Here is a 12,327-nt window from a genome sequence, read left to right on the forward strand (position 1 = left end):
AATAGTCTTTTCTAGAATGAGGGCCGAGAAAAGTGTGGGATGCACACGGCTGGTATCCGTATTTTCTAGATATGCAGTTTGAGGACCATACAACATCCAGTTGTTTGCAGGAGGCTTTAGACTGGTAGAAGCAGAGATGTAATGCTCCGCACTACATTTCCATCTGTGCTCTAATTTGTTTCCTGTTTCATCACAGCAAGAGAAAAAGAAGAATTTCTCCTACAACTTCATTAAGTATATACGAAATATTAAAAAGTGAAGAAAGATGGTGTAATGTTGGGAATGGTTTTGCTTATTCACAAGGTCAAAAAGGTCAAAAAATCCAGTTTAATAAATGTTCACAGCTTCCTACTCCCACCACATACATAATACTGTTCCCGGCAGTGTAGGTTCTTATGGTATTGGTGACTATTTCTGATTGCAAAATCTTGATCTTCCTCTTCTGTGGAATCTCTGATTGCAGCAACATGATGCACAATATACTGACATAGGTGAAAGCATGAGGACCATGGATCTGAATGAACCTCACAGTCAATGTGCATGCACAGGCTCCTCTATGGTTTGTATGACTTATGAGGTGCGCAAAAACCACAAGTATTTACAATGTATGAGTTTTATGTACATTGATAATGGTACTGCCATTTTATACCCTAACTAGACTAAGGCTACATTCATATACACTGCCTGTCCAAAAAAAAAGTCACCACCTGGATTTAACTAAGCAAATAGTTATGAGCCTCCTATTGGATAATTACTGCATGGGCGATTATCTATCAGCTGGCAATACGTTATTTAACCCCAACTGGTGCAATGAGTTGCTTCTCATTTCTTAAACAACCATGTGGAAAGACACATCTCGTGGTCGTGGAAATGATGTTAGTCTGTTTGGGAAGGGTCAAATCATTGGCCTGCATCAAGCAGAGAAAACATCTAAGGAGATTGCAGAAACTACTAAAATTGGGTTAAGAACTGTCCAACACATTATTAAAAACTGGAAGGATAGTGGGGACCCATCGTATTCAAGGAAGAAATGTGGCAGAAAAAAAATCCTGATTGATCGTGATCGGCGATCACTTAAACGTTTGGTGAAATCAAATCTAAGAAAAACAACAGTAGAACTCAGGGCTATGTTTAATAGTAAAAGTAAGAGCATTTCCACACCCACAATGCGAAGGGAACCCAAGGGATTGGGACTGAACAGCTGTGTAGCCATAAGAAAACCATTAATCAGTGAGGCAAACCAGGAAAAAAGGCTTCAATTTGCAAGGGAGCATAAAGATTGGACTCTGGAGCAATGGAAGGAGGTCATGGGGTCTGATGAGTCCAGATTTACCCTGTTCCAGAGTGATGGACGCATCAGGGTAAGAAGAGAGGCAGATGAAGTGATGCACCCATCATGCCTAGTGCCTACTGTACAAGCCTGTGGGGGCAGTGCTATGATCTGGGGTTGCTGCAGTTGGTCAGGTCTAGGTTCAGCAACAGTATGTGCTCCAAGAATGAGGTCAGCTGACTGCCTGAACATACTGAATGAAGTAAAAAGGAAAGAGCATCCCTCGGCGCAAAGAACCAACCAATGGCGGATGATGTATCTTCAAAAGGTATTTATTGCAAACACACAACGCGTTTCGGGGAAAGAATCCCCTTCATCAGGTGAAAAATATTGCATAGATATTTCAGTATATTTCAGATTTCCAAACATTTTAACCCTATGGTGCGCCCTGTTTTTCTGTTTATACAGTAAACAACCTGCCTTTGAACATACTGAATGACCATGTTAGGCTACTTTCACACCTGCGTTTAGGTGCGGATCAGTTTGGTATCTGCACAGATGGATCCGCATCTATAATGCAAGCGCTCTGCGTTCAGAACAGATCCGTTTACATTACCATGAACAAAAAAAAAATATTATTTTTTGTTCATGATAATGCAAACGGATCCGTTTTGACTTACATTGAAAGTCAATGGGAGGCGGATCCGTTTTTCAATTGCACCATATTGTGTCAGTAAAAAACGTATCCGTCCCCATTGACTTACATTGATCCGTTTGGCTCAGTTTTATCAGACAAGCAGCGTTTTGGTGTCTGCCTCCAGAATGGAGGCTGAACAGAGGCAAACTGATGCGTTCTGAACGGATCCTTATCCATTCAGAATGCATTGGGGCTAAACTGATCCGTTTTGGGCCGTTTGTGAGAGCCCTGAAACGGATCTCACAGGCGGACCCAGAAACGCCAGTGTGAAAGTAGCCTTATTCCATCAATGGATTTTTTTCTTCCCTGATGGCACGGGTATATTCCAAGATGACATGGATTGGCCACCACAGAGTCCAGACCTTAACCCCATTGAGAATCTTTGGGATGTGCTGGAGAAGGCTTTGCGCAGCAGTCAGACTCTACCATCATCAATGCAAGATCTTGGTGAAAAATGTATGCAACACTGGATGGAAATAAATCTTGTGACATTGCAGAAGCTTATCGTAACAATGCCATAGTGAATGCGTGCCGTAATCAAAGCTAAAGGTGGTCCAACAAAATATTAGAGGGTGTGACCTTTTCTTTTTTTGGTGGTGACTTTTTTTTTGGACAGGTAGTGTATGTTGTAAAGGTAATCCGGTAGCCTGTTCCGGCAGAGAAATAGACTATTGGAGTTACCATATCTGGCATAGCTGGACACCGACACACAACTGCAGCGTGAAATCTGATCTGGTGGCTCTCTAGATGCCGGTTTTCAGCCGGTTAAATACCACTGTATGCAGTAGTATTTGTTTGGCCGAAAGCCGATCTTTATGCCAGAAAGCTGTCGGATCACATTATAGTCAATGGGAATACAGCAGTATCACCAGATAAGGCCTCTTGCACATGAACGTTAAGCATCCGTTCCGTGCATTGGGGGCTGCAATTTGCAGTCCCCAATGCACGGGCAACATCTGTGCGGCGGCCGGGCCAGATCGAGTCCCATTCAACTTCTATTTTTTTGCGGTGCGGAGGCACGGACAGAAACACCACGGAAGCACTCCGTAGTGCTTCCATGGGGTTCCGTTCTGTGCTTCCGTTCCGCAACTCCGTGATTGCTGACTCGTTCGTGTGCAAGAGGCCTAAGGTGAACTCCGGTAGTCTGTTTCTCTGTCAGAACAGACTACTGGATCATCTTTAACACAGATATAAACCTACCCTAACCAGTGTCTCAGTGTGGTAGTACTTTAATAAATGATAGTAAAAAAGTGACTGCACATGTAGCAAAGCCCATAGTATGCAGGCCGGTTCAATTCAAATCGGCTTTATTGATGAGACACGTTCAGTGTACGGCCACACGGTCAGATTTCCTGATGCAGTTTTGGATGTCAAAATCAGGAGTGGATTATAAAAAAATTCAATCCTGGTTTTGGCTTTCAAAGCTGCGTGAGGAAACCTGATGTGTGGCTGTGCCCTTATTCAGTGCATGACATTTAAGTAATTAGCAGAAATTGGGAAATTCAGATCACATATGAATAGATGGAAAGCATTTTGTCACCAAAAATATATTTCTAGGCAAGTACAACAAAAGTTCTAGTGGTTATGGTGGCATAGATGAAATTATAAGTACAAAGATAAAGGGGTTGGCCACGTTAAAGTAACATTACTTTTCCAATGACACTGCACACAGCACTGCGCATGCATTAGTCTTCGTGTGCTGTGTTATTCAATGGAAGCTGGTGCTGGACACTGCTGATGGCTATATCGGGGACTGGTGTGCTATGCGGAGCAGACAGGAGCAGACGGGGGCACTGCTCAGCAGGAACATATTAGTAAGTGGCTTCTTGTGCTGCTTCTGTTTGCAAAAGTAATGTTAAAGTGCTTTTAGTTGTTCAACATTCAACATTAGTCTTTTTCCTTGAAATAATGATAGTGATTAGGGATGAGCGAACTCGAACTGTATAGTTCGGGTTCGTACCGAATTTTGGGGTGTCCGTGACACGGACCCGAACCCGGACATTTTCGTAAAAGTCCGGGTTCGGGTTCGGTGTTCGTCGCTTTCTTCGCGCTTTTGTGACGCTTTCTTGGCGCTTTTTGAAAGGCTGCAAAGCAGCCAATCAACAAGCGTCATACTACTTGCCCCAAGAGGCCATCACAGCCATGCCTACTATTGGCATGGCTGTGATTGGCCAGAGCACCATGTGACCCAGCCTCTATTTAAGCTGGAGTCACATAGCGCCGCCCCTCACTCTGCTCTGATTAGCGTAGGGAGAGGTTGCGGCTGCGACAGTAGGGCGAGATTAGGCAGATTAACTCCTCCAAAGGACTTGATTAACTGATCGATCTGCAGCTGTGGATCATTGAGCTGCTGATCCTCAATTGCTCACTGTTTTTAGGCTGCCCAGACCGTTTGTCAGTCACATTTTTCTGGGGTGATCCGCGGCCATTTTGTGTCTTGTGGTGCGCCAGCACAAGCTGCGACCAAGTGCATTTAACCCTCAATGGTGTGGTTGTTTTTTGGCTAAAGCCTACATCAGGGTGAAGCTGTCACACCAAGTGCATTTAACCAGCAATAGTCTGTTCATTTTTTGGCCATATACAAAATCAGGGGCAAGCTGCGCCTGTCACCAAGTGCATTTAACCCTCAATGGTGTGGTTGTTTTTTGGCTAAAGCCTACATCAGGGTGAAGCTGTCACACCAAGTGCATTTAACCAGCAATAGTCTGTTTATTTTTTGGCCATATCCCAGTCTAATTCTGTCACTAAATCCATACCGGTCACCCAGCGCCTAAATACTAGGCCTCAAATTTATATCCCGCTAAATCTGTCCTTAGTGCTGTAGCTGGGCGAGTTATTTAGTGTCCGTTCAAGCACATTTCTTGTTCTGGGTTGAAATACAATTCCCAATTTAGCAATTTCATAATTTAGTGGTTTCTGCTATATCAGAGCTATTTGAAATCTATCCCTAAAAGGGTATATAATATTCAAGGTGCACATTGGGTCATTCAGAATAACTTCACACACACCCGCTACTGTGTATTTCCAAGTCTAATTCTGGCACTAAACCCATACCTGTCACCCAGCGCCTAAATACTAGGCCTCAAATTTATATCCCGCTAAATCTGTCCTTAGTGCTGTAGCTGGGCGAGTTATTTAGTGTCCGTTCAAGCACATTTCTTGTTCTGGGTTGAAATACAATTCCCAATTTAGCAATTTCATAATTTAGTGGTTTCTGCTATATCAGAGCTATTTGAAATCTATCCCTAAAAGGGTATATAATATTCAAGGTGCACATTGGGTCATTCAGAATAACTTCACACACACCCGCTACTGTGTATTTCCAAGTCTAATTCTGGCACTAAACCCATACCTGTCACCCAGCGCCTAAATACTAGGCCTCAAATTTATATCCCGCTAAATCTGTCCCTAGTGCTGTAGCTGGGCGAGTTATTTAGTGTCCGTTCAAGCACATTTCTTGTTCTGGGTTGAAATACAATTCCCAATTTAGCAATTTCATAATTTAGTGGTTTCTGCTATATCAGAGCTATTTGAAATCTATCCCTAAAAGGGTATATAATATTCAAGGTGCACATAGGGTCATTCAGAATAACTTCACACACCCGCTACTGTGCATTTCCAAATCTAATTCTGTCACTAAACCCATACCTGTCACCCAGCGCCTAAATACTAGGCCTCAAATTTATATCCCGCTAAATCTCTCGTTACCGCTGTCCTGTTGTGGCTGGGAAAGTTATTTAGTGTCCGTCAAAGCACATCTCTTGTTCTGGGTTGAAATACAATTCCCAATTTAGCAATTTCATAATTTAGTGGTTTCTGCTATATCAGAGCTATTTGAAATCTATCCCTAAAAGGGTATATAATATTCAAGGTGCACATTGGGTCATTCAGAATAACTTCACACACACCCGCTACTGTGTATTTCCAAGTCTAATTCTGGCACTAAACCCATACCTGTCACCCAGCGCCTAAATACTAGGCCTCAAATTTATATCCCGCTAAATCTGTCCTTAGTGCTGTAGCTGGGCGAGTTATTTAGTGTCCGTTCAAGCACATTTCTTGTTCTGGGTTGAAATACAATTCCCAATTTAGCAATTTCATAATTTAGTGGTTTCTGCTATATCAGAGCTATTTGAAATCTATCCCTAAAAGGGTATATAATATTCAAGGTGCACATTGGGTCATTCAGAATAACTTCACACACACCCGCTACTGTGTATTTCCAAGTCTAATTCTGGCACTAAACCCATACCTGTCACCCAGCGCCTAAATACTAGGCCTCAAATTTATATCCCGCTAAATCTGTCCCTAGTGCTGTAGCTGGGCGAGTTATTTAGTGTCCGTTCAAGCACATTTCTTGTTCTGGGTTGAAATACAATTCCCAATTTAGCAATTTCATAATTTAGTGGTTTCTGCTATATCAGAGCTATTTGAAATCTATCCCTAAAAGGGTATATAATATTCAAGGTGCACATAGGGTCATTCAGAATAACTTCACACACCCGCTACTGTGCATTTCCAAATCTAATTCTGTCACTAAACCCATACCTGTCACCCAGCGCCTAAATACTAGGCCTCAAATTTATATCCCGCTAAATCTCTCGTTACCGCTGTCCTGTTGTGGCTGGGAAAGTTATTTAGTGTCCGTCAAAGCACATTTCTTGTTCTGGGTTGAAATACAATTCCCAATTTAGCAATTTCATAATTTAGTGGTTTCTGCTATATCAGAGCTATTTGAAATCTATCCCTAAAAGGGTATATAATATTCAAGGTGCACATTGGGTCATTCAGAATAACTTCACACACACCCGCTACTGTGTATTTCCAAGTCTAATTCTGGCACTAAACCCATACCTGTCACCCAGCGCCTAAATACTAGGCCTCAAATTTATATCCCGCTAAATCTGTCCCTAGTGCTGTAGCTGGGCGAGTTATTTAGTGTCCGTTGAAGCACATTTCTTGTTCTGGGTTGAAATACAATTCCCAATTTAGCAATTTCATAATTTAGTGGTTTCTGCTATATCAGAGCTATTTGAAATCTATCCCTAAAAGGGTATATAATATTCAAGGTGCACATAGGGTCATTCAGAATAACTTCACACACCCGCTACTGTGCATTTCCAAATCTAATTCTGTCACTAAACCCATACCTGTCACCCAGCGCCTAAATACTAGGCCTCAAATTTATATCCCGCTAAATCTCTCGTTACCGCTGTCCTGTTGTGGCTGGGAAAGTTATTTAGTGTCCGTCAAAGCACATTTCTTGTTCTGGGTTGAAATACAATTCCCAATTTAGCAATTTCATAATTTAGTGGTTTCTGCTATATCAGAGCTATTTGAAATCTATCCCTAAAAGGGTATATAATATTCAAGGTGCACATTGGGTCATTCAGAATAACTTCACACACACCCGCTACTGTGTATTTCCAAGTCTAATTCTGGCACTAAACCCATACCTGTCACCCAGCGCCTAAATACTAGGCCTCAAATTTATATCCCGCTAAATCTGTCCTTAGTGCTGTAGCTGGGCGAGTTATTTAGTGTCCGTTCAAGCACATTTCTTGTTCTGGGTTGAAATACAATTCCCCATTTAGCAATTTCATAATTTAGTGGTTTCTGCTATATCAGAGCTATTTGAAATCTATCCCTAAAAGGGTATATAATATTCAAGGTGCACATTGGGTCATTCAGAATAACTTCACACACACCCGCTACTGTGTATTTCCAAGTCTAATTCTGGCACTAAACCCATACCTGTCACCCAGCGCCTAAATACTAGGCCTCAAATTTATATCCCGCTAAATCTGTCCCTAGTGCTGTAGCTGGGCGAGTTATTTAGTGTCCGTTCAAGCACATTTCTTGTTCTGGGTTGAAATACAATTCCCAATTTAGCAATTTCATAATTTAGTGGTTTCTGCTATATCAGAGCTATTTGAAATCTATCCCTAAAAGGGTATATAATATTCAAGGTGCACATTGGGTCATTCAGAATAACTTCACACACACCCGCTACTGTGTATTTCCAAGTCTAATTCTGGCACTAAACCCATACCTGTCACCCAGCGCCTAAATACTAGGCCTCAAATTTATATCCCGCTAAATCTGTCCTTAGTGCTGTAGCTGGGCGAGTTATTTAGTGTCCGTTCAAGCACATTTCTTGTTCTGGGTTGAAATACAATTCCCAATTTAGCAATTTCATAATTTAGTGGTTTCTGCTATATCAGAGCTATTTGAAATCTATCCCTAAAAGGGTATATAATATTCAAGGTGCACATTGGGTCATTCAGAATAACTTCACACACACCCGCTACTGTGTATTTCCAAGTCTAATTCTGGCACTAAACCCATACCTGTCACCCAGCGCCTAAATACTAGGCCTCAAATTTATATCCCGCTAAATCTGTCCCTAGTGCTGTAGCTGGGCGAGTTATTTAGTGTCCGTTCAAGCACATTTCTTGTTCTGGGTTGAAATACAATTCCCAATTTAGCAATTTCATAATTTAGTGGTTTCTGCTATATCAGAGCTATTTGAAATCTATCCCTAAAAGGGTATATAATATTCAAGGTGCACATTGGGTCATTCAGAATAACTTCACACACACCCGCTACTGTGTATTTCCAAGTCTAATTCTGGCACTAAACCCATACCTGTCACCCAGCGCCTAAATACTAGGCCTCAAATTTATATCCCGCTAAATCTCTCGTTACCGCTGTCCTGTTGTGGCTGGGAAAGTTATTTAGTGTCCGTCAAAGCACATTTTTTGTTCTGGGTTGAAATACAATTCCCAATTTAGCAATTTCATAATTTAGTCGTTTCTGCTATATCAGAGCTATTTGAAATCTATCCCTAAAAGGGTAGATCATATTGAAGGTGCACATAGGGTCATTCAGAATAACTTCACACACACGCTTCTGTGCATTTCCAAGTCTAATTCTGTCACTAAATCCATACCGGTCACCCAGCGCCTAAATACTAGGCCTCAAATTTATATCCCGCTGAATTTGAATACAATACATTGGGCCAAATAATATATTTGTTGTTGTGGTGAACCATAACAATGAGAAAAACATCTAGTAAGGGACGCGGACGTGGACATGGTCGTGGTGGTGTTAGTGGACCCTCTGGTGCTGGGAGAGGACGTGGCCGTTCTGCCACATCCACACGTCCTAGTGTACCAACTACCTCAGGTCCCAGTAGCCGCCAGAATTTACAGCGATATATGGTGGGGCCCAATGCCGTTCTAAGGATGGTAAGGCCTGAGCAGGTACAGGCATTAGTCAATTGGGTGGCCGACAGTGGATCCAGCACGTTCACATTATCTCCCACCCAGTCTTCTGCAGAAAGCGCACAGATGGCGCCTGAAAACCAACCCCATCAGTCTGTCACATCACCCCCATGCATACCAGGGAAACTGTCTCAGCCTCAAGTTATGCAGCAGTCTCTTATGCTGTTTGAAGACTCCGCTGGCAGGGTTTCCCAAGGGCATCCACCTAGCCCTTCCCCAGCGGTGAAAGACATAGAATGCACTGACGCACAACCACTTATGTTTCCTGATGATGAGGACATGGGAATACCACCTCAGCATGTCTCTGATGATGACGAAACACAGGTGCCAACTGCTGCGTCTTTCTGCAGTGGACAAGCTGACGTTCATAAAAATGAACCAGGCATGGATCCCACAGGACCTGTCCGTCCCTTGTCCAGATTAGACATTAACTACCTCCCCATAACCATATATTATTGGACTCCAGGGCACTTCCTCATTCAATCCTATTTTTATTTTCATTTTACCATTATATTGCGAGGCTACCCAAAGTTGAATGAACCTCTCCTCTGCCTGTGTGCTAGGCCTAAATATATGCCAATGGACTGTTGCAGTGGTGGCTGACGTGAAGCCTCATTCTCTGCTATGACATGCAGACTGATTCTCTGCTGACATGAAGACAGATTCTCTGTTACGGGACCTCTCTGCTCTGCCTGTGTGCTAGGCCTAAATATATGCCAATGGACTGTTGCAGTGGTGGCTGACGTGAAGCCTCATTCTCTGCTATGACATGCAGACTGATTCTCTGCTGACATGAAGCCAGATTGTCTGTTACGGGACCTCTCTGCTCTGCCTGTGTGCTAGGCCTAAATATATGCCAATGGACTGTTGCAGTGGTGGCTGACGTGAAGCCTGATTCTCTGCTATGACATGCAGACTGATTCTCTGCTGACATGAAGCCAGATTGTCTGTTACGGGACCTCTCTGCTCTGCCTGTGTGCTAGGCCTAAATATATGCCAATGGACTGTTGCAGTGGTGGGTGACGTGAAGCCTCATTCTCTGCTATGACATGCAGACGATTCTCTGCTGACATGAAGACAGATTCTCTGTTACGGGACCTCCCTCCTCTGCCTGGGTGCTGGGCCTAAATATATGCCAATGGACTGTTGCAGTGGTGGCTGACATGAAGCCTGATTCTCTGCTATGACATGCAGACTAATTCTCTGCTGACATGAAGCCAGATTGTCTGTTACGGGACCTCTCTCCTCTGCCTGGGTGCTGGGCCTAAATTTATGACAATGGACTGTTGCAGTGGTGGCTGACGTGAAGCCTGATTCTCTGCTATGACATGCAGACTGATTCTCTGCTGACATGAAGCCAGATTGTCTGTTACGGGACCTCTCTGCTCTGCCTGTGTGCTAGGCCTAAATATATGCCAATGGACTGTTGCAGTGGTGGCTGACGTGAAGCCTCATTCTCTGCTATGACATGCAGACTGATTCTCTGCTGACATGAAGCCAGATTGTCTGTTACGGGACCTCTCTGCTCTGCCTGTGTGCTAGGCCTAAATATATGCCAATGGACTGTTGCAGTGGTGGGTGACGTGAAGCCTCATTCTCTGCTATGACATGCAGACTGATTCTCTGCTGACATGAAGCCAGATTCTCTGTTACGGGACCTCTCTCCTCTGCCTGTGTGTGTGCTGGGCCTAAATATATGCCAATGGACTGTTGCAGTGGTGGCTGACGTGAAGCCTGATTCTCTGCTATGACATGCAGACTGATTCTCTGCTGACATGAAGCCAGATTGTCTGTTACGGGACCTCTCTCCTCTGCCTGTGTGTGTGCTGGGCCTAAATATATGCCAATGGACTGTTGCAGTGGTGGCTGACGTGAAGCCTCATTCTCTGCTATGACATGCAGACTAATTCTCTGCTGACATGAAGACAGATTCTCTGTTACGGGACCTCTCTCCTCTGCCTGGGTGCCGGGGCCTAAATATCTGAGAATGGACTGTTCCAGTGGTGGGTGACGGGAAGCCAGATTCTCTGCTATGGAACCTCTCTCCAATTGATTTTGGTTAATTTTTATTTATTTAATTTTTATTTTAATTCATTTCCCTATCCACATTTGTTTGCAGGGGATTTACCTACATGTTGCTGCCTTTTGCAGCCCTCTAGCTCTTTCCTGGGCTGTTTTACAGCCTTTTTAGTGCCGAAAAGTTCGGGTCCCCATTGACTTCAATGGGGTTCGGGTTCGGGACGAAGTTCGGATCGGGTTCGGATCCCGAACCCGAACATTTCCGGGATGTTCGGCCGAACTTCTCGAACCCGAACATCCAGGTGTTCGCTCAACTCTAATAGTGATAATGATTTTTTACTGACATGTGCTGTCCACATTTTCCACGAACAGCACACATACCCACTAATTCTAATATGTTCACACATCAGTCGTTTTTTACTGAACATGTGTCATGCACTACTTTGGTCTGTGATAGGGGCGAAACACTCCCTTTGAAGTCTATGGTGATGATGGCGACACAGATGGATTCCCTTCCCATGTGGCACAGGTGCTTTTAATTTAGCAGTAGTCTGCAAAGGGTCAAATAATTCCTACCCCATCTCAGTTGAAGTTCCTGAGAAGCTGTGAACAGGTGATCCCTTTGCACCAGTTCACATGCGGCGCTGGACGGTGGCCGCCGCTGCTTCTGTGCCGTGCTGGTGGAGTGATGGGATCCGAGGCCTAGGTGGCTCTGCCTCACGGTGGGGCCGCATTGTGGCTGTTGGATCCCATTGCCTGCTGGTGCGGTGTGGAGGCGCGGTGGTCGCCGCACGGCACTGCGCTATGGATAGAGTAGGTTCCCACTTAACAAGAGGCAACCTTGTCGCGGTAAGTGGGCCTATGCTCTTTGATCAAACTGTATACTAATGCCTCTTTTAGGGCACAGCAATTGTTTGATACTTGTGCTGTATAGCCATGTTTTATCAATAGAAATGCTGCAAAATACGTACAGTAGTCATTAGTATAGGAATGAGGAGGTGCGATTCAGATTCTCTCTACATTATACGAACAGATGGATTCCATGTTTGGTCCGC

The sequence above is a fragment of the Bufo gargarizans genome, chromosome 5 (genome assembly GCF_014858855.1).
Source record: "Bufo gargarizans isolate SCDJY-AF-19 chromosome 5, ASM1485885v1, whole genome shotgun sequence".
In the NCBI taxonomy this organism is placed as follows: Eukaryota; Metazoa; Chordata; class Amphibia; order Anura; family Bufonidae; genus Bufo; species Bufo gargarizans.